The sequence below is a fragment of the Schistocerca nitens genome, chromosome 3, assembly GCF_023898315.1.
Source record: "Schistocerca nitens isolate TAMUIC-IGC-003100 chromosome 3, iqSchNite1.1, whole genome shotgun sequence".
NCBI lineage: Eukaryota > Metazoa > Arthropoda > Insecta > Orthoptera > Acrididae > Schistocerca > Schistocerca nitens.
In genome coordinates, this window is record NC_064616.1 from 327,984,113 (window position 1) to 328,009,089 (window position 24,977).

Genomic DNA, 24,977 nt, shown 5'->3' on the forward strand with positions numbered 1-24,977 from the left:
TTATTGAATGATCGTTGTCTGGTCCATTACGACCCTAACAAGCCTCTGGTGTTAGCTTGTGATGCCTCTTCTTTCGGCCTCGGTGCTGTGTTGTCTCACCGAGTCGGTAACACCGAACGTCCTATTGCGTTCGCATCTAAATTGCTAAACAAAGCTCAGTGTAATTATAGCCAATTGGACAAGGAAGCGTTGGCTATTGTGTTCGGTGTCACAAAATTCCATCACTACCTCTATGGTAGACCATTCTATTTAGTAACAGATCACAAGCCCCTGACGTCACTGTTTCATCCGTCTAAACCAGTTCCTCAGCGGACAGCTCAGAGACTACAACGTTGGGCTCTTTTGTTATCACAATACCAGTATGAGATACTGTATCGCCCTACAGCTCAGCATGCAAACGCTGACGCGCTTTCTAGATTGCCGATTGCTGCGGATGATGTCTTCGATTCCTCTGACGACTCTTGCCATCAGATTGACGCCGATGAGCATCAATCCCTCCGGGATTTTCCGATTGATTATCGTCAGGTGGCACGTGAGACAGCTACGGATCCTCATCTGAGTTTACTATTACGTTTTGTTCAACGTGGTTGGCCGTCCAAGGCAAAGGACATATCGGATCCTGTGGTTCGTCGCTATTATCCGCAACGTCATCTGTTGTCTGTTTCGCACGGAGTTTTGCTGTTACGCACCGAGAATGACCAGCTTCGTGTAGTGGTTCCCCAAGTGCTCCAATCCAAGGTCCTCGACTTGTTGCATCAAGGTCATTGGGGAGTGGTCCGCACCAAGCAGCTTGCCCGCCGTCATTGTACATGGATCGGTATTGATAAGCAGATTACGCAGATGTCTACAGATTGTTCGACGTGTGCCGAACACCAAGCTGCTCCGCCTCAACGCTATTTTGAGTGGGCACGCCCTGCCGGTCCCTGGCAGCGAGTACATATTGATTTCGCTGGTCCATATTGGAATTCTCGTTGGCTCATCGTGATAGATGCATTTAGTAATTTTCCGTTTGTTGTGCCCATGCAGTCTACAACGTCTGCACAAACTATACAGGCGTTGACTTCAATTTTTTGTATTGAGGGTCTTCCAGAAGTTTTAGTGTCTGACAATGGTCCACAATTTACCTCTGGTGAATTTGAAAGTTTTTGTTCTGCCAATGGCATTCGCCATGTTCTTACTCCGCCGTTCCACCCTCAATCGAATGGTGCAGCGGAACGTTTTGTACGCACATTCAAGGATCATATGGACCGCCTTCGTGCTACGCACTCTCGTCAGCAGGCCCTCATCACGTTCCTGTCGTCGTACCGGACCACGCCACGCGACGGCCCTTCGCCTGCGGAGCTTCTCCAAGGCCGTCGTCATCGCACCCTACTACGGTTGTTGCACCCCCCGGATCGACCCGCCGCTTCTGAGCATCGCACGCGTTTTCAGCGCAACGACGCCGTTTTTTTCAGAGTTTATCACGGTCGCCGTCGTTGGGAACATGGTACCGTGATAAGTGTCCAGGGTCGCGGTTTTTATACTGTTCAAGGTGCTACTGGGATGCACAGGAGGCATCAGAACCAGTTGCGCCGCGCTGGCCGCCCGGATTCTGCCGCTCGTTCTTTGTCCACAGATTTGGTCCGCGGCGGGTTCCAGCCGCGCCTTCCGACTTCGCTGCCGCCCCCAGCGCAGCAGCAGCAGCTGTCGCCGCTACCACGCCGACAGCCCGTCCCGTTGATGCCTCCCGCGCAGCTTCATCCGGGAGCGCCCCAGGTGGTCGCTCCGGCGCCTGCGGTCCCTCTTCAGTCGCCACCGCCTTCGGAGCTGATGGACGTCGACCCCTCAGCCGGGCCGCCTTCCCAAGCGGTGGCTGTGCAGCCTGTCCTGCAGCCGCTTTCCTTGGGCACCCCCAAGGAGTCTGACACCGCAGCGCCTTGTCCGGCGCCCACTCGGCAGCCGTCGACGCGGCGTCAGGAGACGCTGCCTCTCTTCGTGGGTCCCGACGCCCCGTCGCGTCCAGTACCAGAAGCTGCGCCCGTGGTCACAGGCGTGCACCCTGACCTCGGTTTTCAGTCGGTGTTTCCCGAGGCCCCGCGCAGCCAATGCTGGGGTGCGGACCGGGGACTGCCACCGACAACAGTCTCCGCCCTGGTCTCTTCTGCTACGCCTGCGGCCAGACCCCTCCCCCGCCGTCGACGCTCGCCACGTCATTATTCAACGACGGTGCGGCGATTTGGGGGGGAGGAGTGTTATATCCTAGCCAGTAATGCCACCCGAGCCCGCTGCCAAAAGGTTGGCAGCATCAAAGTCCGGACGCCGTCCGCATAAGCAGCGCCAGCGAGACAGGAAATCGCCGCAAGTCTGCGCGCGCCACCGCTGGCTTCTGGTTTCTTAAGCGCTGGAGTCGCGAGCGCTAGGACAGTTCTGTATTCGCCGCTCAGTTGTATACTCGCCACCGAATTGTGTACTTGCTAGTCAGTTGTGTGTTCATCGCAGCAGATTTGTTGTTTGTCGTCAGCCGACGCTGACCTAGCCGCTCCGACTCGAACTAGACAGATTTCTGTAGACACGGAGTTCACTACTGTGTTTCTGTATCTTCGTTAATAAAGATAAGTACCGACTTTTATTTAATCAGAGTGTTTGGGTTATCATCTTTCTGTTCACTGTTCCAGCGGACCGGTCGGCCCGCTATTAAAAGTGTGGCGGTGACTTCGTAAGCCGTTTCTACAGCGAATTGTTTGTCGCTACGAACGCCGCCACAAAAGATGGGACTTTTCAGAAGCATACGCTGTGAGAGCGCCAACGACCAAACTGGTCTACGACCCCTTTGCCAGATTCGATGGACTATGCGAGCTTCTAGTATCTTCAGAATATTGAAAAACTTCGAAGAACTTCTAATTTTTTAAACATTTTCTGCAGAGGACAAAACAGAGGCAGATTACAAATGTGCATGCTACCTTGAGTCAATATTGCAATTCAAGACTTATTTCTTTTTACGTCATTATTGCCATACAATGAACCCAGTAGAGGATGTCAATGAAAAAAGCCAATGCCCTCGTCTAAGTGTTGCTGATCTGGAAAAAATATATGAGGGCTTGATTTGTATATTGAATGGAAGACGTGATAGTTTTAAACACTTTTGGGAATTGCGTTTAAAAGAAAAACCTTCACAAGTTGATGATCCTTCGCTTCCTCGGAATCGAAGTATACCAGAGAAGTATGAAAACAACGAAGCCTGCTCACCGCACACTTTCAAAACCCCAAAGGAATACTACAAAGCTATTTACATTGAAGTTTGTGAAACAGTGCAATCTTGCATTACTGATCGGTTTGCTTCAACTGGACTCACACAGATCATTGCAGTTGAACAAGAGTGTTTGCTTATAGTAAACAGAGGTGAAACAAATTTGGAAAAATCAACTGAGTTTTTCAAAAATGACCTAGACATTGAGAGACTGCGCTTACACTTGAATATGTTAGCCGATATCGCTAATAAAAAACAATTGGTCTTAAAAAACATGCGTAATGTAAGAAAGTACATTGCTTCCAGCAAGATGCCAGACCGAGGTTTATACCCCCGATGCCACCACGGCAGGGGCAGGTAGGCAGGACATCCCGCACTACACCTGACTGTATCTGTCTGCCAAAGCCGGCCCGTGACGCAGCTCAGCCACCCGACAGAAAATGTTTCCGTCGCGAGGATGGCCCACCGTTGAGCCGGGTTGGGTGTAGCACCTACTAGCGTATTAACAGCAACGCTTCGCCACCGAGGTCCATGGGGCGATGTGTACCACCCAGCACCACCTGATGTGGGTGTGAGCTGTTATTATAAACTGTTTGGAACTTAAAAAAACACTATTGTTGTTATCATACTACTTATCAGTCACACTGCCTCACCAGTCTCCACCAGAGAACACCCACAGCCTTCAAATTACTAAGGATTTCTTAACGGATTGAGCTCTAACTTATTTTTACACAGGTGATGGAAGTTGCTGAGTACGATCAGACGTCTGACAGAGGTCAGCCGCGCGGGATTAGCCGAGCGGTCTAAGGGGGCTGCAGTCATGGACTGTGCGGCTAGTCCCGGCGGAGGTTCGAGTCCTGCCTCGGGCATGGGTGTGTGTGTTTGTCCTTAGGATAATTTAGGTTACGAAGTGTGTAAGCTTAAGGACTGATGACCTTAGCAGTTGAGTCCCATAGGATTTCACACACATTTGAACATTTTTGAATAGGGGTCAAAATACAGATAATATTTCTAGCTGAAATGGGATAACTGAAAACAGATATAGCCTCTTTTACTCGCCTTACTTATTTTAAGCCGCGCGGAGTGGCCGAGCGGTTTGAGGCACCATGACACGTACTGCGCGGTCGCTCCTGCCGGAGGTTCGAGTCCTCCCTCGGGCATGGGTGTGTGTGTTGTTCTTAGCATACGTTAGTTTAAGTTAGTTTACGTAGTGTGTAAGTCTAGGGACCGATCACCTAGGCAGTTTGGTCCCTTAGGAATTCACACACTTATTTTAGTGACTGATGTGGGTGATCCGTCTGAGATACTGGCCATTCTTTCAGGTGAAGCTGTTTTCAAATCCCTGCATCGTCAATCAAATTTAGCTTTTAGGTGGTTTTCACCAAACAGTCATAGGAGAAACCTGATTGTTCCCACTATAAGGGCTACAGCCGAGCTCCTTCCCGATTGAACCAAACTGATATTCGATCTCTAATGACCTCATAGTCTGCTGGTGGTTAATCCATAACGATTATTGTTCTCCTAATTTTGATGTATTTAAAAAACAGGGCCGTTATTTTGCGACGATAGTATATATTTTGTGTATTTTTTTCGCGTTAAGATGAGGGTTAATATCAAAAGTTTTCCATCGCTGTGTGTACTGTTTGCACTCACGGATCCAAGGGGGAGGCGGGAACAGGTCATAGGGGTCAAGCATCCCCCGCCAGAAAAAAGCATTATGATAAAATTGTCCCTTTTTTTAAAGTCATTAGTTTCTAAATTTCTGAGCTGACTCTCAGAGAATAAGATAACATGAATATAAGGCTCTCTAAAATTCAAAAAGTTACAAACCGTGTCTGACACCGGATGCTTTTCAGTTTCTTGCCCATGTAGATGGGCTTGGGTCCTGACCTACTGTGGAGAACATTCCAGCCAGGTGAAGCCGTCCATTCACAAGCTGACTCTACCTGCTGCCGACAACAAATTCGATACAACTCAAGAGTCCTCAGGTACGACAAGCAAACCACATGAAGGTGAGAAAAGCAAGACAGAAAGGAAAAGCCTCCTCACTGAGGAGAAAATAGAGAAAGAATGATTTTCCCAAGTGTAGACGGAAAGAAACAGAATTACTCTCATTTACATGCACACATATACATAGTCTGCAGTCCACTATCGACAATCGTAGTCGCGCATACACACTTCGATTTTATGCCATGAAAATTATGATGTCCTCAAAGTTGTGACAGTTTCTCGCTATTACAGTTCTCAAGTCAATTGCACCACCGATGTACCTCAAAATTTTTGGACGAATGTTTTCAAAATACTGTATTTTTCTGAACTTCAGTTTCTTGGAAGTTATGCCAAATAGGTGTTCTAAGCACCGATGTAAACAATTCATTGTTAATATTTTATATTACGAACTTTTATATGTCTTTTATCTTCGTACGATTTTCAGTGTAAGTATACCCTCCCATCGGATTGTGTAAACGAGCGCCGCACTTCATCAATGTAGTAGACCTTCCATACTTCGAAGGCCAGTTCGGAGTTCCTGCGTACCTCGAAATCTCTGTATCCTGTTATGTTTGACTGACAGAACTGCACTTGAGGGTGTCTATTTTCACTCATAAATGCTAGCTGAAGGTTAATATTTTTCTAAATTGCAGTCGGCTCTCGATTCGATACCTGATGCCACTCATGCTTATAAAGATGCTTACGTGGGCGTCATTTCTGTGACACAAGTAAAAATAAACTACACGACCAGCTGGAAGTGTAGGGAAGAGACTCTAAAGAGCATATCAGAACTCAGGCTTTTACATATAAAGTGACTAATCGTCTGAGTAGCCACGTGATGTAATACACCAGTATATTCAAACACGATATTTCGTCAATCAGAACTGTGTTTACTCCATAAAATATTAACACACCATCTCTCTATAGTCGTAACTTATCTCTCATAATACGTCTAAGAGTGCAACATGACCTTACAAGAATGAAAAGAAGTAGTGAAAAGATCGCAAGCACTCGTAACTCATAGACGGCCAAAATTCGTCTGGGGACACTTGTAAGCAATTCCGCGATCTTACGTTGCCCAAAGACATTCCGCATCACGGTGCAAAGATAAATATTCGAGACTTTGGCAACGGGAACCATAACGAAAACTCCCCTTCATGTTATAGAGCCATGATTCTGCTGCCAGGCGATGAAAGATGACACAAACACTGAAGAAAAAAAAGAAACTATGGCTAGCACGCCAACATGGACACCATTCACACTGTGCGATAGTGGCTGCCAACCCCAAAGCGAGGTGCTTCAGAATGTTCTGGTGGCTAACTGCTGGCTGTTGTTTAGCGCTGAATTCGCGAATGATTTGTTGTGATTTATCCCCCTCTATCCACTGGTATATATTGTGACCAGAATATCTGTCCTTCTCGTTTGGGTGGTGCGAGCGCTCAAAACCTACCTTATGTGGCATTAACAATGGAAATTTAGGCAGCTATGTGTCGTTAAGTTAAATTTAATTGCGATGGGGGACTGAAATTTGAAAGTAGTAAAAGGAAGAGAAGGAAAAATTAGAGGTGGTTATGGATTGGCGGAAAGGAACGAAAGAAGAAAACCTCCTGGTAGAACATAATTCTAGCGTATAATTTAATCATCGCTAACACTTAGTTTAAGAATCATGAAAGAATGTTGTATACATCCAACAGACCTGGAAATACCGGAAGATTTCAGATTGATTACATAATGGTAAGACAAAGATTTAGGAACCAGGCTTTAAACTGTAACACATTTCCAGGGCAGAAGTGGACTCTGACAACAATTTACAAATTATGAACTGTAGTTTGAAACTAGAGAAATCCCAAAATGGTAGGAAATTAGGGAAATGGGACCTGGATAAGTTAAAAGAACCAGAGGTTGTAGGGAGTTTCAAAGGGAGCATTTTGGCAACGATTGACTATATCATCTGAAAAGAATGAATATAGTGAAGACTAATGGGTAGCTTTGAGAGATGAAAAAAAGGAAGATTGGGTTTAACATCCGTCGACATCGAGGTAATTACAGACGGAGCGTAAGATCGGATTGTGTGAGAGATGGGGAAGGAAATCAGCTGTGCCCTTTCAAGGACACCATGCCGACATTTGCCTGGAGTGATTTAGGGAAACCACGGAAAACCTAAATCTGGATGGCCGGATGCGGATTTGATCCGTCGTCCAATCTAGTGTGAGTCCAGTGTGCTAACCACTGCGCCACCTCGCTCGGTTCTGAGAGAGGAGATAGTGAAGGTAGCGGAGGATCAAACAGATAACGAGACAAAACATAGTAGAAATCCGTGAATATCAAAAGAAATATTGAATTTAATTCATGAAAGGCGAGAAGATAAAAATGTAGCAAATGTAGCAGGCAAGAGGGATTACAAATGTCTAAAAAATTAGATGGACAGGAAGTGCAAAATGGTCTATCAGGAATGGCTATAGTACAAATGTAAGGATATACAGTAGAAGCGTATGTCATTGCAGGAAAGATAGTTGCCGCCTGTAGGAAAATTCAAGGGGCCTTTCAAGAAAGAAGAAGCAGCTGTATGCTTATCAAGAGCTCAGAGGGAAAACAAATACTAAGCAAGGAAGAGAAAGCTGAAAGGTGGAACGAGAATACAGTCAGCCTATGCAAAGGAAAGGAACTTGAAGCTAATGTTATGGAAATAGTACATGATGTACATGAAGATGAGGTGAGAGATATGACATTGCGAGAAGCATTCGACAGAGCATTGAAGACCTAAGTCGAAATGATACCCCTGGAGTGCACGACCTTCCTTCAGAACTACTGATATCCTTGGGAGAACCAGACATGAGAATTCTATTCCACCTAAAGTACAATATATATGAAACAGATGAAACACCCTCACCCCTCAAGAAGACTGTAATAATCACATTTCCAAAGAAAGCAGGTCCTGACGCGTGTGAATATTATCAAACCATCAGTTTAACAAGTCAGAATTCTATACAGAAGAATGGAAAAGCCGGCCGAAGTGGCCGTGCGGTTAAAGGCGCTGCAGTCTCGAACCGCAAGACCGCTACGGTCGCAGGTTCGAATCCTGCCTCGGGCATGGATATTTGTGATGTCCTTAGGTTAGTTAGGTTTAACTAGTTCTAAGTTCTAGGGGACTAATGACCTCAGCAGTTGAGTCCCATAGTGCTCAGAGCCATTTGAAAAAAAGAATGGAAAAACTGGTAGAAGACGACTCCAGGAAGTGGCCGTGCGGTTAAAGACGCTGCAGTCTGGAACCGCAAGACCGCTACGGTCGCAGGTTCGAATCCTGCCTCGGGCATGGATGTTTGTGATGTCCTTAGGTTAGTTAGGTTTAACTAGTTCTAAGTTCTAGGGGACTAATGACCTCAGCAGTTGAGTCCCATAGTGCTCAGAGCCGACTCCATGGAAGATCAGTTTACACTCCAGAGGAATGTAGAAACTAGCGAGGCAGCCCCAAAATCTCTCTTGGATGACAGTTTAAGGATAGGCAGGACTACGTTTATAGCATTTGTAGAGTCAGAGAGAGCGTATGGTAATGTTGAGTAGAATATACTTTTCGAAATTGTGGAGACAGCAGGGGTAAAACACAGGGAGCAAAAGGCTATTTACAACTCGTACACAAACCAAGCGTAAGAGCTGAGGAGCATGAAAGGAAAATAGTGGTTGAGAAGGGAGTGAGACATGGTTCTAGCCTAACCGTGATGTTATTTCGTCTGCACATTTAGCAATCAGTAAAGGGAACCAAAGAAAAATTTGGAGAAGGAAGCTTTGATGTTTGCAAAGACATTGTAATTCTATCAAGGACTGCAAACGTCTTGGAAGAGCAGTTAAACAGAACGGGAAGTTCCTTGAAATTAGGTTGTAAGATAAACAGCAGCAAAAGCAAAACAAGGGTAAAGGACTGCAGCCCGATTAAATCAGGCGATGCTGAGGGAATTAGATTATGAAACTAGGCACTAAAAGAAGAATATGAGTTTTGCTATTTGGACAGTAAAATAACAGATGGTGACCAAAGTAGAGAGGACATAAAATGTAGCCTGTCAATGGCAAGAAATGCGTGTCTGAAGAAGAGAAATTTATTAACATCGAATATAGATTTAAGTGTTAGGAAGTCATTTCTGAGGGTATTTGTCTGGAGTGTAGCCTTGTATGGAAGTGAAACAGTTCAGACAAGAAGAAAATAGAAGCTTTTGAAGAACAATGCTCAAGATTAGGTGGGTGGCACAACCGTAGATATGCAGGGAGAGGATGAACCAGGATAACGATCTTATCTCAAGATCACTTCCAGTTTCAGGTTACGCTCTTGTGCTATATATATTCAAGGTTACCTCTCCTTTCCCTCCCCCAGGGAATTGATCAAGGTCACACCCTCCTACCCACTCCCCTCCCTGCCCCTCTGGACCAATAGGAAGGTTGGAATCGAGTTGACCCTTCCCTTTCCCTCCCCTTGTATGTATTAAGAGTCCCGCTGCCTGAGACCCCTCATTCGCAGACTGATCTTTGTAGTGACCAGACGGAAGTGCCAGCTGGGACCAACCAGTGCCCCCAGGCATAACAAGAATAACAGTGTTAAATCTGAAGGTAAGTATCTAATAATGTTACAATTATTGGAAATCTTATTAATAAATATACATTATGTTGTACTTATTTTTTCCAGCAGTGCAACGTACCCCTGATCTGGTATTGGCTGAACTGCTGGATGAGGACACTTACATACTATTGGCCGCACTGCCACAGCATGCGGAACCTGGTGTTCGACTGTACTGTACCACTACCACAGCCACCGTGGCAACAGCAGGAGCAGCCACCATTGGAAGTACTGCAGCTCACCAGGCTGCGGGGAAGTACCTCAGAAGTATTAATGTTCGCCAGCACTTACAAAGTGCTATTGGACTGTGACTTTGGTGTGGTGATTGAAGTTCAAAACACACAATGTGTTGGTGACAGAGTTCAATATTCATTGTACAGGAACGAATATCTGTGCAATTTGATACTATACATAGCATAAAGAACAAGATGATGACGGATTGATATGATCCATCCCATAGTACTATAGACATTCATATTTATGGCTTAAGGTCTCAATAGCTGATATGTATGACGAGCCAGTGGTAGAATTACCTTCATGGGGCACAACCATATACTTAAAACATTCAAGTTTGTGAATTTAGATGATGCATAATGTTCATTATCGATGTAAGAGGGTTGTACTATGTACTTATTGACTATCTGAGCGTAAATAGTGTAACTACATACCAATTAGGAAGGTGTATCATTGCCTGTATTCTTCCCATACCAAAGTATATAGGTGTAGAACCTGTTAAGTCTGTAGGGGTTGAGTTCATTGATGCTGCCTATTGGACTAAGCGCAATACAAGATATATTTAAGGCTTGGAAAAGGTAGCTATTTTCAAAACTCTGTACTGCCACTATACACTGAAATTTGCGTACACATACAGAACAATAAAACGCGAAATATATAACTTGTTGTTATTTCACACCCACCATGCCCTATCGAATGACTTGAAAAAACATATAGCATCTTACCGGGAGTCAGTATAAATACACACTGCCGCCACTGTCCCTGCCTCTGATGCTCAGGAGCTTGAACAACTGCTGGAGACTGCGGTGAATCGGTATCCTGACAACCTACAAACTGAGCATGGATTGAGTTTTACAATGAGTATTTCAATTCGGTACTGGAGTGATATTCTCCCACGACAGCAAGTTTGTGGAGTGTGTGAACAGAACCGCTAAAACCTGTATGTGTTTGCTATTTAATCTTTATGGTTCATACACATTGTTAGACATTCTCCCACAAATTATTGGAGAACGTCATATCCCTGGATACCACCTCTGTGTACCTGAAATGAAAGTAAAAAAGTCTCTGGCTCATAGCGATAAGAGTATTAATCTACTTGACGAAGTCAGAAAAGAGCATGATTTAGTATACACTGCAAATCAAGGTTTGGAAAAGTGTCATGTTGCAGACTGAATTTTAACCGAGGAAGCAAAGCAGACACGTCAGAAAAGAAATACAAGGATAGGACAACATGTAACGGCATTCGCAGTTGATCAAGCAATGTGTACCAAACTTAAATCGTGTGTGGAAATAAATTTCAAACAAATTATAAATGCAGTCCATTGTACACTAAAGATTAAACCTACGAGGTATTTAAAAAAACGTATCCAATGACAGGTGCTAGCGGCAAAAAGCGTCTTCAAGAAGAAGAAAGAAGTAAGATGAAGGAGCCGTGTTAAAATGCAAACGATTCAGACAATACCAAAGACATCTGGCAGAATTATCCCGTTTCTAAAAAATGATTCAAATGGTTCTGAGCATTATGGGACTTAACTTCTAAGTCATCAGTCCCTTAGAACTTAGAACTAATTAAACCTAACTAACCTAAAGACATCACACACATCCATGCCCGAGGCAGGATTCGAACCTGCTACCGGATCGGTCGCGCGGTTCCAGACTGTAGCGCCTAGAACCGCTCGGCCACCACGCCGGCTATCCCGTTTCTAATTCCAGCATTATCAGGGCTATTGGCAATTTGGTCATTAGCAGGAATAGCTGCTGCCTTAGCCCAAACACCAAAAATGCACGAAACACACAGGAGTAACTACAGGAATCAAAAACGTGTAATAGGGTGAAGGAGGTTGCGACTATTGCTAAAGGACTAAACTTATAACCATACAAGAGAGAACTTGAACTTTTTATTAAAATAAAAGTCCACTAACTATACTAATGGACAAAATGTTTAGCAATGCAGACCTGCTTTGCTTAAACTCGTTATGAAACTCAAAATCCCAAGGTTTCGATTCTGGTTTACACGGAATACTTTGCGGAAGACGAGTTAGAAATGCAAGGGATGTGGGATCGTAAATTTAGACGTTGTAGGAGGATCCGGAACGCATTGGATTGCATATGTTAAAAGAAGACAACATGTTCTACTTTGACTTGTACGGAGATTCGTGTCCACTGGAGGAATTGCGTCATTACTTCGCCAATAGCCTGGTTTTCTAGAATTTTGGATCCTACCAAGGCTTCAGTTCATACCGCTATGATCTTTTCTGTCTATGTTTCTCCTGACCAACCCATAAAAGCAAGTAGCATGTACACAACCATGTCAGTTCAGGTTTAGGTGTGATGCCATACACTCTGACTTTAAAACTTTGTCAGCCCATACTAAATGTATATTACTTCTACATCCCCTCCCCCAAACTGATCTAAGAAAGGATGAATGGAGTACTGCATTCAAAGTACTCCATATATCACCGAGTAGAACAATAAACTTCACCTATGAAGTGGAAAATTTTTATAGATTCCTCCTGATTAGTATGACATCAATGGTCTAAACGCAGTTATATAACGATCTTTAAAAGGATTTGACTTACTTGCGAATGTTATTACACTTGAAACAGTGATAAAAGCGACAAAACATACTTTGGAACAGTCTTGAGGAGTCAAGTTTTGTTTAATAACACCAAAACAATTTACAAGTCAGATCAACCAGTATATACTCTGTGAAAATAATTTCAACAGAGACTCCGGTTATGCACTCAGCAATGCATGGAAATGCGCAATTGATAAAGAAAGAGCGCAGAGGGAGACTTCTCACATTCCTCGCAGTTCTCCGCCTGTTGCGATGGATGGCGCTGCAAGCAACGCTGGATAAAGCGCGCAAAGAAAATCTATGGATATAGAGGCCGCCACCTCGGTACGCGCCGTTTTCACCGTGACGTCATCCAGCCAATGAGAAGCCGTCAACTGCTTATATAAGCGGAAGCCTCACCGATCCTGACGAAGATGACGGAGGTAGTCATCGAAAGCTTGGGATGTTATCCAAATTTGACGCGGCAAGTAAACCAAGAACTTCTTATGCATATACTCTACCTGTTAGTACAATCTCCATAAAGTGTAATATTGCAAGGAATTCATTCAGTGGCTGATTAATGCATAGTATCTACAGATATTTATCTACAGTGTGACCAGGATGGAAACTCAATGAGGTGCCAAGCAGTCCAATATACCTCCCGGTCACTGTTCAGATTTTCGACAACCTTGAGCTGAACATTGACGACATGCGTGGTAATCTAGTTGATTTTCGAAGAGAGGAAAACGTCATCTGTTTCTTTTGAAGCAGCAGCAGCAGTGTGATCCTAAACTGTAAAACCAGCTCACAATAGTCAGTGGCCCACTCTGCAACAGAAGGACAACAAGATGACACAGAATTATGGGTTCCTCAAGTCGATGGGATTGAAACCTCACAATGAAACATTCCATACATCAACTCGAGTTCAGTATGATGAATGAATCACTCATCACGAATATATCTCCCAAAAACCTTTTGCTTTCCTGACATTCAGTGATAATGAGCTAGATAATCACTTTAGAATGTGCATCCCTTTCAAAACTTTTACAGAGTTCTTTGAGGATAATAAATGTATCATTATGAACAGCAAACAAAAACTGATTCTTGTTCAAAGTGCTACAGGTAATAATGTATATCTTCAATAAGCGCAAGCAGCAGAAAATGAAATTATTTCGGATAAACTGGTGTGGAAACATACCGCACACATCTGTATTAGACTATGACCTTTAGATACCTTTATGTGTGCCACATTATTGAGTTCACCTTGCACTAAGTTTCCGTTCATGGGGACTCTATGAGTCTCCAGTTCTAATGACAACACCAAGACATAGCTGGTCGATAAACACATCTGTTCTATTAGAGACATGTTCACTAATTATTCTGGAGATACAGACAGACAGGAGAAGGAAATTGTCTGGAACAATGACAATATCAGTCTACTGTTTGGTATGTACTCTTCATAATATGAGAGAGATGAATTTGCATGCTCAGACCCTAGAAGTTTAAAGCATTAACACCATTTGTCATGATCGATTGCACAAAGCAAAACGAGAGAATTAAAACAATCCCTATAGACATCTGCATTGAATTTGAATCATCAGACAATTTCCCTCCATCCACAGGGATATATGTATTATTTTTGCATGAACAAATCATGTTATTACTCACCTCACTCATGAGTTGTACATCGATTAATGTAAAGGTGATGATGCTGCTTCACACCAGAGGCATTACATAAAGCCACCTCAAGGTGCAAAACATTACTTCCCAGTTATTCAGAATATATATACACATCTTCCTATACCTCTTATAGGCTTCAGGTAAGTATTCATTATACACTGTCTTTGCAGTTCACTGAGTATTGTGGTTGTAATTCTAGAAGCTTCCTCAATATAGTCTACAGCTCCCTGCATACAAGGATCCATACGGGCCTCTCTGTACATAGTAAGTGGCCTATCATTTAATAGGTGAACTGAGGTACACACCTCATCTGGAAAGTGGATTTGCTTCACCATCACTGTTACACCTATGTCACAATCCTTTTTATATACAGTCACATGTAATTACAGCACTGAGATACCATGGCTAGTGTGCCACACATCCAATGTACAGCCAGAACACAGCAGCAGTGGCCCTATCTGACCAGGCAGCTAGCAATATCGTCCAGCAGCAGCAGCGCAGGTAGTGCTCTGTAGATAACAGTTCCACAGTAGTGGACAGTGGCCGGCTCACAATCGCACGTGGATCGATCTTCTACCGTTAACTGGGAGTCCCAACAAAGTGTCATAAGATTATCCATCAGCACCGTATGAGCCGCAGTCTTCGTGTGACCTCCAATGTTATATAGCACACACCTGCTCTGAAATATAAAAGCAGCAGGGTGATAGAGCTGGTGTTAGCTGGGAGTCACAAGCATTGGAAGGAATTACTTTTCATTTGATCACAGGATGCAGCTGAATTCCACCGCTGCTCACCTGATGGTCCAGTGCAATAGCAGACAGGTTCTGGCCTGGTCATCCCTACGCAAACAGTATCCAACCTGTCAACACGGCAACAAGTATCCTCGATTCCTATTGGCTGAAATATGCAATGGAATGCGGGTCTCGCCTATAAAATGAGCAGACTGTCATTCTGGTATGATCGCTGACAGGAGTCACTTACCTGTCTAGCTTATGAGCAGACTGGCTAGAGCTACTATTTCATGCTTCTCAGTAACAATCCCAGTTTTCGTTCATTACCGCTGAGAAGACTGGCTGGAGTGCTTTCTAGTGCTTCCCAGTAGGAACTGACATCCCCTTGTCAGCATTCTGCGAGCGATGAAGTGAAATACTGGCAGTGTTGCTGTTAATGAGTATCCCAGATTGAACTCCGATATACTACGGGTATGTGATCTTAGTGTAGATAGCAGCCAATAATGGTGTGATGAATGTCCCGTGGACTGACAGAGACACTGCTAAGTTTGAATGTGAGTAGAACTACTACAGATATACAGGGCGGCCAGAAACAGAGCGGAAAGCTTGTAATAGTGTTTCAGGGTAGGCTGTGCTGAGAAACAATTGTTAAGAAAAGAATTCAGTGGATTGGGCCATTCCGAATTAGAGTTAGCCACTGCGTGCGCAACCTGAAGTGGCCCACCAGATATGGTGTCGCCCAATGTATTCTTCATTTGATTTCCTCAAGCCAAATAAGAGAGCAATACAAAAATTGGACATGGGACGTAAGTGAGGATCGAACCCGAAAGGCTGAGCAGTCTCGCACACTATCATCTATACTATGAAAACAACTGACGCTAATTGTATCTGGTGTGCCGCTTGAATTTGAGCTTAATTGGCTAACTTCGATTTTAATTAAGTCGTAAATGACGCAACGTATCGAATATTTTTCTTAACAATTCTTTTTCAACACAATCTACCCTGCACACCTTTACAAGTTTTTCAGCCTAGTACTTAAAAATTTTCTGTGTTTGCAGATGATACGGATAAGCTATGCAGACACAAGTTTGCACCTGTAGTAACAAGTGTCACATCGACAACGATGGTGCTGCCATAGCTGGACGTGTCACTGTCCAGCATGTTACTGATGATGTACCTGCAGCTGGACGTGTTGCATCCCAGCATATGCTCGATAATGCAACAACAACTGTCACATTGGCGATGATGGTGGCTCCACAGCTGGAAATGTCAAAGCCCAGCATGCTGTTGATGTATCTGCAACACGATGTGCCGCAGCCCAGCTCATGGTCGATTTATGTACTCATAGCCGAACATGTAACAGTCCAGCTCATCTAAAAAATGGTTCAAATTGCTCTGAGCACTATGGGACTTAACATCTGAGGTCATCAGTCCCCTAGACTTAGAACTACTTAAACCTTACTAGCCTAAGCACATCACACATCCATGCCCGAGGCAGGATTCGAACCTGCGACCGTAGCAGTCACGCGGTTCCGGAGTGAAGTGCCTAGAACCGCACGGCCACCACGGCCGGCGTCCAGCTCATCTCTGATGATGATCTATTCACCGCAGGCTGGTCTGTTATTGACGTTATGGCACAGTATTACAACTCTGGCCTGTTTAGGTGGTCTGGGTCATGCTCCTTGCACCTTGGAACATCACATGAATGTTGTCCAGGTAGGAGATCACCACGACCTCGTGCGGAGTCTAGCAGCGGCCCCATCTGCTCTGTTACAGATCACCACTAAGTTGTGCAGGCGCACAGGAATGCTCTGTGGTTGCTGGTGCATTTGAGGACAGGAGTTCAGTGGCCCGCATTGAGAACATGAATGTGGACTACAGAGATCTTGCCTCTTTCCTTAATGCTTGTGAAGTTGTTCTGAAAAAGGAGCTCTCCAGACTCGTCAACGAGCCACAATATCCCGCTATTAAGTGCAAAGCGATTCTCTACTGTGAGCTCATGCACCTCCTGAAAGAGGGCTGAGATACTGGTGAGGAGAAGAGCATCGTCCAAATTTAGGAGAAAAATGTTGTGACATCGTGTTGTTAGTCAGTCACGTAGTGATTTAGAACCTGCTCCAACAGCGTCATACTAGCTAATTTTTCCAAAATACAAGAAATAGGGTCCAGTAAGGGGCACAGCCATATACTCCATAATGATACGTACTCCCATGACTTTGATTCACTTATTGGGGGTGGGCTCCAGACAGCCATGTGACCCAACGAACTGTTACAAATCGGTTACTTCAAGGACAGCTCCGAGCCAGATGCGTTGTACTGTGCATTCCACTGACTCCAAACCATCGCCATTTGTGACTTCAATGGTATCAAACGAGAGCTCATTGGAGGGCAGGGTGGAGATCTGTTTTGTTTCCTGATGAAAACTAGTTCTACCTCAGTGGCAGCAATGGCCATGTGTTGGTTAGGAGGAGGCCAGGTGAGGGCCTGCAATCAACCTGTCTGCATGCGAGACACACAGGACCTACTCCAGGAGTCTAGGGTGCGATTTCGTATGACAGCAGGAGCACTCTCGGGCTTATCCCACGCACCTTGATTGCCAAATTTAAAGTCTGTCTCGTGATTCGACCTACTGCGCTGCCATTTATGAGCAGCACTCCAGCGTGTGTTTTCTAACAGGATAACGCTCGTCCACAAAATGCTTTTGTAACCTAACATGCGCTACAGGGTGTCAGTATATTTTCTTGGGCTGCTCAATGACCAGATCTGTCTCCAATCGAGCACATATGGGACATCATCGGACGACAAGTCAAGTGTCATCCACAACCAGCATTAACCGTCCCCGTATTGACCGACCAAGTGCAACAGGCACGGAACTCCATCCCACAGACTGACATCCGGCACCTGTATAACACACTACATGACAGTTTGTAGGCTTGTCTTCAATTGCTGTCATTATTGTAGCACCATTTATCATTTGCAACGCTTACATTAACCTGTGATCTTGCAATAGTAATCAGGTAAATATGTTACCTTGACAAATGTATTCTCGAAATTTCATACTCTACATTAATTATTTTTGGTGTTGCGATTATCTTCTGTCAGTAGATTTTACATCGCCAGGGCTTTTGTGGGACACATTGTTAAGAAGGACATGCGTCACCACTTGTCAATGGTGACATGCTGCTCCTCTTCGAATGCGGGATTCGCAGGATACTTTGCCAGTGCCTGCAGAAGTAGGCCAAGGCGAGTAACGAGCGAATGAGTAAAGAGGGGTACAGGCCAGCTGACGATTTAAGTTACGTCCTTTACTTGGATTTGAACAACCTCTATGTGTAAGCCAAGGAGCAAAGTCCACTATTTGGAGACTTCAGATGGCTCTCTAGGAAGAAAATCGTCTGATTGAATGAATAGATTCATGTTGTGCCTGCTGATTCTGGTCAGGGATTTGTTCTGAAGGCAGAACTAACATATCCTGCCCGAGCATGATTTGCACAGCAACCAGCCGCTGCTTCTGGAGTGCCTAGTCCCGTGAAATGGTTCCGTCCTGTAGTTGTTGACACCAGGAATTAGTAGCGATATATTCTACATTATGGAAACCTTCAGCAACGCCTCACCTTAGGGATGCAACTTGTTACAATCACTCGCCGCATTTCCTTCAAGTATCATTGCTGGTTGAAGGAGTACATTGATGTAAACATCGAACAGAGGGCTCTTGCAACGTGTACCTTTGAAAAAGACTTTTACAAGTTAATGAATAATTCAAGTTTCGGAAAAACAATGGAAAATGTTAGTGAATATCCAGAAATTCATTTAGTTCACCATATGGGAAGGGGAGGGAGGAGACGTGGGGGTTTATGGTCGCAAGAGATTACATGGTCAGGCCAAATTTGAAGCAGACCACCATCTGCAATGACAAACTAATCACTGTGGAGATGGCTAAGGTTTCATTGTATTTCACAAAGCCTGTCTATATCGATAAGTGTGTTCAGGACCTCTCCAAACGCCACATGAACCGATTCCACTATAAATTTTCGAAGCCAAACTTCGCAATTCCCAAGGTACTTTATATGGGTACAGACAGTTTCATCTACTGAGTGATAGGCTGCAATTCATATCAAGTAATTAGATGCAACCACGAAGAATTCGGCACGTCTGGATATGCGGCCGATAACCCTTTTGGAATAACAACACAAAACAAGAAGTTTATCAGCCTGATGAAGACGAGGTTAGTTGTTCGTACATTATGGAGTTTGTGGGGCTCATATCGAAAGTGTATGCTTACCGCATAGATGCAGGTGGCGCCCAGAGGCGGACTAAGGGTGTGTATTGTACGTTCTCAAAGGCTCACTCGATCGAGAATTACAAGAGGTGCCTGTTTGAGGGCATTGGCGTCAGTGCACATATGGTGCGACAGATAATATTTCGATTGCAAAGCAATGAGGCACATACTGCACTGCAGCTGACAATAGGGCTGTCGACAAAGGATTCATGTGTGGGAATACGATTGGCACCCTCCCATACTCAGACTATTCAATGAGTAATTAAGTGTGTGGCTGTGTATTCATTTATTTGCATGCAGTTGGTGTGTGTATGAGAGTGTGCACAATAGTGGGATGAACCACTTGATTGTGCGTGAATGCACTTGCCTGTTTGCACACTATCTGTGCATATATCTATATTGTGCACTATGTACATACCAGTACACTATATGTGTGCGTAAATATTGTGCATAGTTATGTGTGTGTGTGTGATTTTTCTTCACCTGTTGCTGCTGGTCCCCATTACCCATATATTGTATATAGAAAAAAATGATCAAACAGAAATGATTAAAATGTAAGTATTGAATATAGAAAGATCAGAAACGAAAAGTAAATACTGTAAATAGAATGATCAGAAATAAAATGTTAACGTTGTATAAAGGTGTACATAGAAGCCGTCCGCTGTGATCGAGCGGTTCTACGCGCTTCAGTCCGGAACCGCGCGACTGCTAGGTCGCAGGTTCGAATCCTGCCTCGGGCATGGATGTGTCTGATGTCCTTAAGTTAGTTGCCGGCCGAGTGGCCGTGCGGTTAAAGGCGCTGCAGTCTGGAACCGCAAGACCGCTACGGTCGCAGGTTCGAATCCTGCAATGGATGTTTGTGATGTCCTTAGGTTAGTTAGGTTTAACTAGTTCTAAGTTCTAGGGGACTAATGACCTCAGCAGTTGAGTCCCATAGTGCTCAGAGCCATTTGAACCATTTGAACCTTAAGTTAGTTAGGTTTAAGTAGTTCTAAGTTATAGGGGACTGATGACCTCAGATGTTAAGTCCCATAGTGCTCAGAGCCATTTGAACCATTTGTACATAGAAACAAAATGGAAACACAGTATTTAAGTTTTCCTTCTTTATATTAGCTTTAGTGTAGCTAAAGTTACCTGATAAGTCATCATAAAAATAAAAAATTACTTTTTAAATAAAACCGACATACACATGTAAAAAAAATGATTCTGTAAATACACCAACAAAAAATCGTAAAAATTTATCTTTGTAAATTATTGTACATAAGAAAAAATAGCACTGTTAAAAAACCACTGCATGTATGTTATCACAAAAAATAGCTTTGTAAATAAAAGAAATTGTTAATAAACGACAAAAATTATTGTGAAAATGTACTTCAAACAAAGAAATTGCTAGTGATAAACCATTACTTAATTTTTTATATCATTGTTACTATTTTGAAACGCTATCACTATAAAATTATTATTGATAATAGTAATTTGTTTGTAAAAAACCTGGCAATCTCCTCTTGACGCACATACGTCGAATGAAGAGGTGTACACAATTGAACTAACTCTAAAGGATGATTGGACCACAGGGAATGGGAGGGGTACGACGCCATTTAATGTGCTCCCATTAGTCCAGGACATTCCCTCCAATTTTATATCAAGTTACGTCATGACTTTGAATATACCTTTCCCAATTTCCTAAGGTGAATGGGCTGCACCGGGATTCTCTTGTAGCACAACTGTGTAACCTGATACTGGAAGTGACCGTGAGATAAGATCCTTATTTCGGCTCATTCTCTCCCCACATATCTACTCACAATTTGACTAAAAGAATGGATTGATGATGGAATACGTTCTGAGACATCCAGGGATCACAGTTTAGTTCAGGAGGGACTTCAGATTGAAGGCCACAACAAGTATCCCAACAACATGTTGTAATATACTGACTATTCCTTACTATTGTAGTGTCATCTTAAAGCTGTGAGAAAGGAGGACAGGCATTCCAAGGCGCGGACACAGAGACGATGCTGAAAGCAGACGAAACTAGGAGAGATATTTTTACATGAAGTAAACTATAAGGGGAGAGCATTGCGGCCGGCCGGTGTGGCCGTGCGGTTGTAGGCGCTTCAGTCTGGAACCGCGTGACCGCTACGGTCGCAGGTTCGAATCCTGCCTCGGGCATGGATGTGTGTGATGTCCTTAGGTTAGTGACCTCAGAAGTTAAGTCGCATAGTGTTCAGAGCCATTTGAACCTTTTTTTTATTTTTTTTAGAGCATTGCGAAAATGCAGACGCCTCAGATACGGTCGCAGGGCGCTAGTTAATCTTCAAGGAATTAACATGTAACTTCATATGTCGTCTACACGCTGTAGTAGGTTGTCACCGTAGAACTTCGTAACCAACAGACACATACTAGTGTATAAAGCCAGCTTGATACCAGCCCTGAGAACAGCAACGTCAGTAGACTCACAAGGGTTGGAAAGAGAGCGAAAACGCCAAAACTGTTGACCTAGCAGTCCCTACTCCGGGGAGCCCGAGGAGTGGTGCTAAATGACGTATAACAATAATGTTGCAAGCCTCATTTGGCAGAGCAGTTACGTTTGGCTTTCAGCTGAACGATGTTGATACCAAATACGGACTTAGTTAGTGCAACTGCATTTAACAGCCCCGCCTTAGGAGCAGTAGAGGGGACCTAACTAAACCATGATTGGCAGGCACCTGCAAGAGACCTACGGGATTGGCTGGGTGGGTTTAAGTGGGAAAAACAGTGCTCTCACGCGACTCTTTAAAACCCCTAGATTCAGCATTTTGGCAGAGTTCTCAGTCAGACTATCTGGGCGCCGAATCCGTGTCCGTCGACTCCAGCCTCGGTCCAGCTCCGCGTAAGTCTGCTCCCTGTCTCTCTTGGAGTGCCTCAGTGAACAGTGTCCATTCATTAGGTTTTGTTTTGCAACTAAGTTTTTGCCTTCAGATGCTGCTAGTGTTTGCTACTGTGGTTAGCATCCACTCCTGGCACTTGTGCACTGGCTTCTGTTGTAACAGTGTTATTCATGCTTTTTCTAACCCTAGAACTAGCCTCCAGTGTATTAGTTAGTCTTGTCTGGAATAAACAACTAATTCTAAACCCTGTTTGTCCAAGAGTCTCCACAACGAGTTCCCTACCGAGTCTTGTCGCCTGCATTTCTAGTAAATGCCTGTACCAGTGTTGGCTCAGATAGTAGAAAACAATCAAATGCCTTCACTGTGAATTGTCCTTCTGCCTTCTGATCCGTACCGCTCGGGAGCGCAGACTAACCAGCAACCCCTTTTTCCCTCTCCCACCTATGACGGGACACAACATAGGAACAATATTTTGGTGCCAGGTGTGGGGTTGTTTTCGGTGGAATTGATTTTTGAGATAGGTAGAGACACTTCGTTCCTGCTCAGCCCGAGGTCTTGACTGGACTGACGGTTTTGAGACTGTTAGACGCAGCATTGGCACTCCAGTGAGAGCAGACGGAGCGAGAAGAACAGAAGAAAGAAGAAGAGGCCAGACGTCGAAACCGGACGCCGGAAGACGGGGCCAGGGCAGCCTGTCTTCACGACTACCGACACCCCGGTCGTCGTGGTCCTGGGAGGACCGCCAGGGCAACGCACCCACGACACCGAGCCAGGGCGGCGCGAAGACACGTCCTTCAGGCGTCAACAGGCGTCCCCAGTAGCGGCAGCGGTTTCGGCGGCTGGGGGCTACGCGACGCCACGCCCGGCCCGAGATAACGCAGCGCCGGACAGGCGATAGCAACTCGTCTTCAAGGACAGTACGTCGGCACGCATCTGCACCTACCAGAACAGCGCACAGCCAGCTCGCCTCTACTCTGCAGTAGCGTTCTCGCTTCCCGCGCCCGGGTTCCCGGGTTCGATTCCCGGCGGGGTCAGGGATTTTCTCTGCCTCGTGATGACTGGGTGTTGCATGATGTCCTTAGGTTAGTTAGGTTTAAGTAGTTCTAAGTTCTAGGGGACTGATGACCATAGATGTTAAGTCCCATAGTGCTCAGAGCCATTTGAACCATTTCTACTCTGCACGTCGCATCACAAACACAGTGAGTCATGACGACCCTTTACTCTGCCGTTACTGAGAACGGACTGGCTACGGCTAGTATTTCAATAAGCGACGCGTTAAAGTTGATCCCTCAGGATTTTGATGGCACTAAGTCAACATGAAATGAATTTATAAATAATGTGGACATAGCCTTTGAACTAGTACGTGAAGCAGATCATCGTAACCTTTTAAAATTTGTCAAAACAAGAATCCAGGATCCTGCGCGAAGTAAATTGCTCGTACGCGAACTATCTTCCACATGGGTGGAAGTAAGAACCATTTTGTTAGACAATTACGCATCCATGCGCACGTTAGATTTTTATGCCTGCTCTATGTTTTCGAGTAGGCAATCAAAGGGAGAATCAATTGCAGATTGGGCTAGTAAAGTAGATTCGCTTCAATATCAATTTCGTGAAGCTGTACACGGTGCCATGCCAGTTTCAGAACTGGCGGGATCTGTGGCGTTAGTAGGAAAATTAAGCAGAGCAGTACTCATTCAGGGGATCTATGACGAGCGTATAAAGACAATTATGCGTGCAAAGCGTGAAAACATTACTCTGACTGAAGCGGTCGAGGTCGCTTTGACGGAAGAGTCGGCAATTATGTCCACCAAGGAAAAAGGATTTAACGACAGAAGTCAGCAGGGCAAAATGGGGAAAGCTACTCTCAAGTGTTTTACTGTGGTCGTGTAATGCATACCTCAAAGGATTGCAGGAGTAATATCAGGTCCAAGACTTGTGGGAAATTAGGCCACTTAACGCGAGACTGTCGACTTGAGAAACGGATTTGCAAAGTCCAATCGGCCCAAGCGTGTCGAGAATCAGAGACGTCAAAAACAGTTAGATGTGAAAGTTGCAATTTATTGGGACATCAAGGTCCCTGCAAGAAAGCGAAATCAGTTGTGTGTTTTGCGTGTCATAGGCCAGGACACATGGCTAGAGAATGTACTGAGAACTCAGGGTCACCTGAGAAAAGTAAGAAGCAGGGGAACGACCGGAAAACGTAAGATTACAATCGTCTTATGCTGAACTAGGGAGGTATTTAAAGTCGACGGTGGGAGTAAAAATTAATTTGTACAATTGGGGCGCCCCCAGAGTGCAGAAAGTCCGTTAAAATTGCTTCTAGATAACGGAGCTCAGATTAGTTTATTTAATATGAAGTATCTGCAAGACCAGGTAGGGTATAGACCCGAGGAAAGAATAAAGATTAAAGGTATTACGAACCCAGCCATGCACACGTATGGGACAGCAATCTTAGACCTTGAAATAGATCGCGAGTTAAGAGTGAAACATAAGTTTCATCTGGTAGGAGGCGAATTGGATATTCCCTATGCTGGCTTAATTGGAAGAGACTTCTTTACGAAGTATGGCGTAGTGATTGAATACGCAAAAGCAACATTGTGGATTAGGGGCAGATCCGTTAAACTGTGTACGGGGGTGGAGACACCAAGCCCATGTACACAAGAGCCGGGGCTTAAGGGGCCGCCGATGGAATATGAAACTGCAGAGAGAGAATGCAGTACACAGGATACCGATAGACAGACGTGTCGCCGACAAGAAAAAGTCGCTACCGAGCCTAGGACACGCCAGGTGGCAAAAATAGAGTAAGGTCCTCGT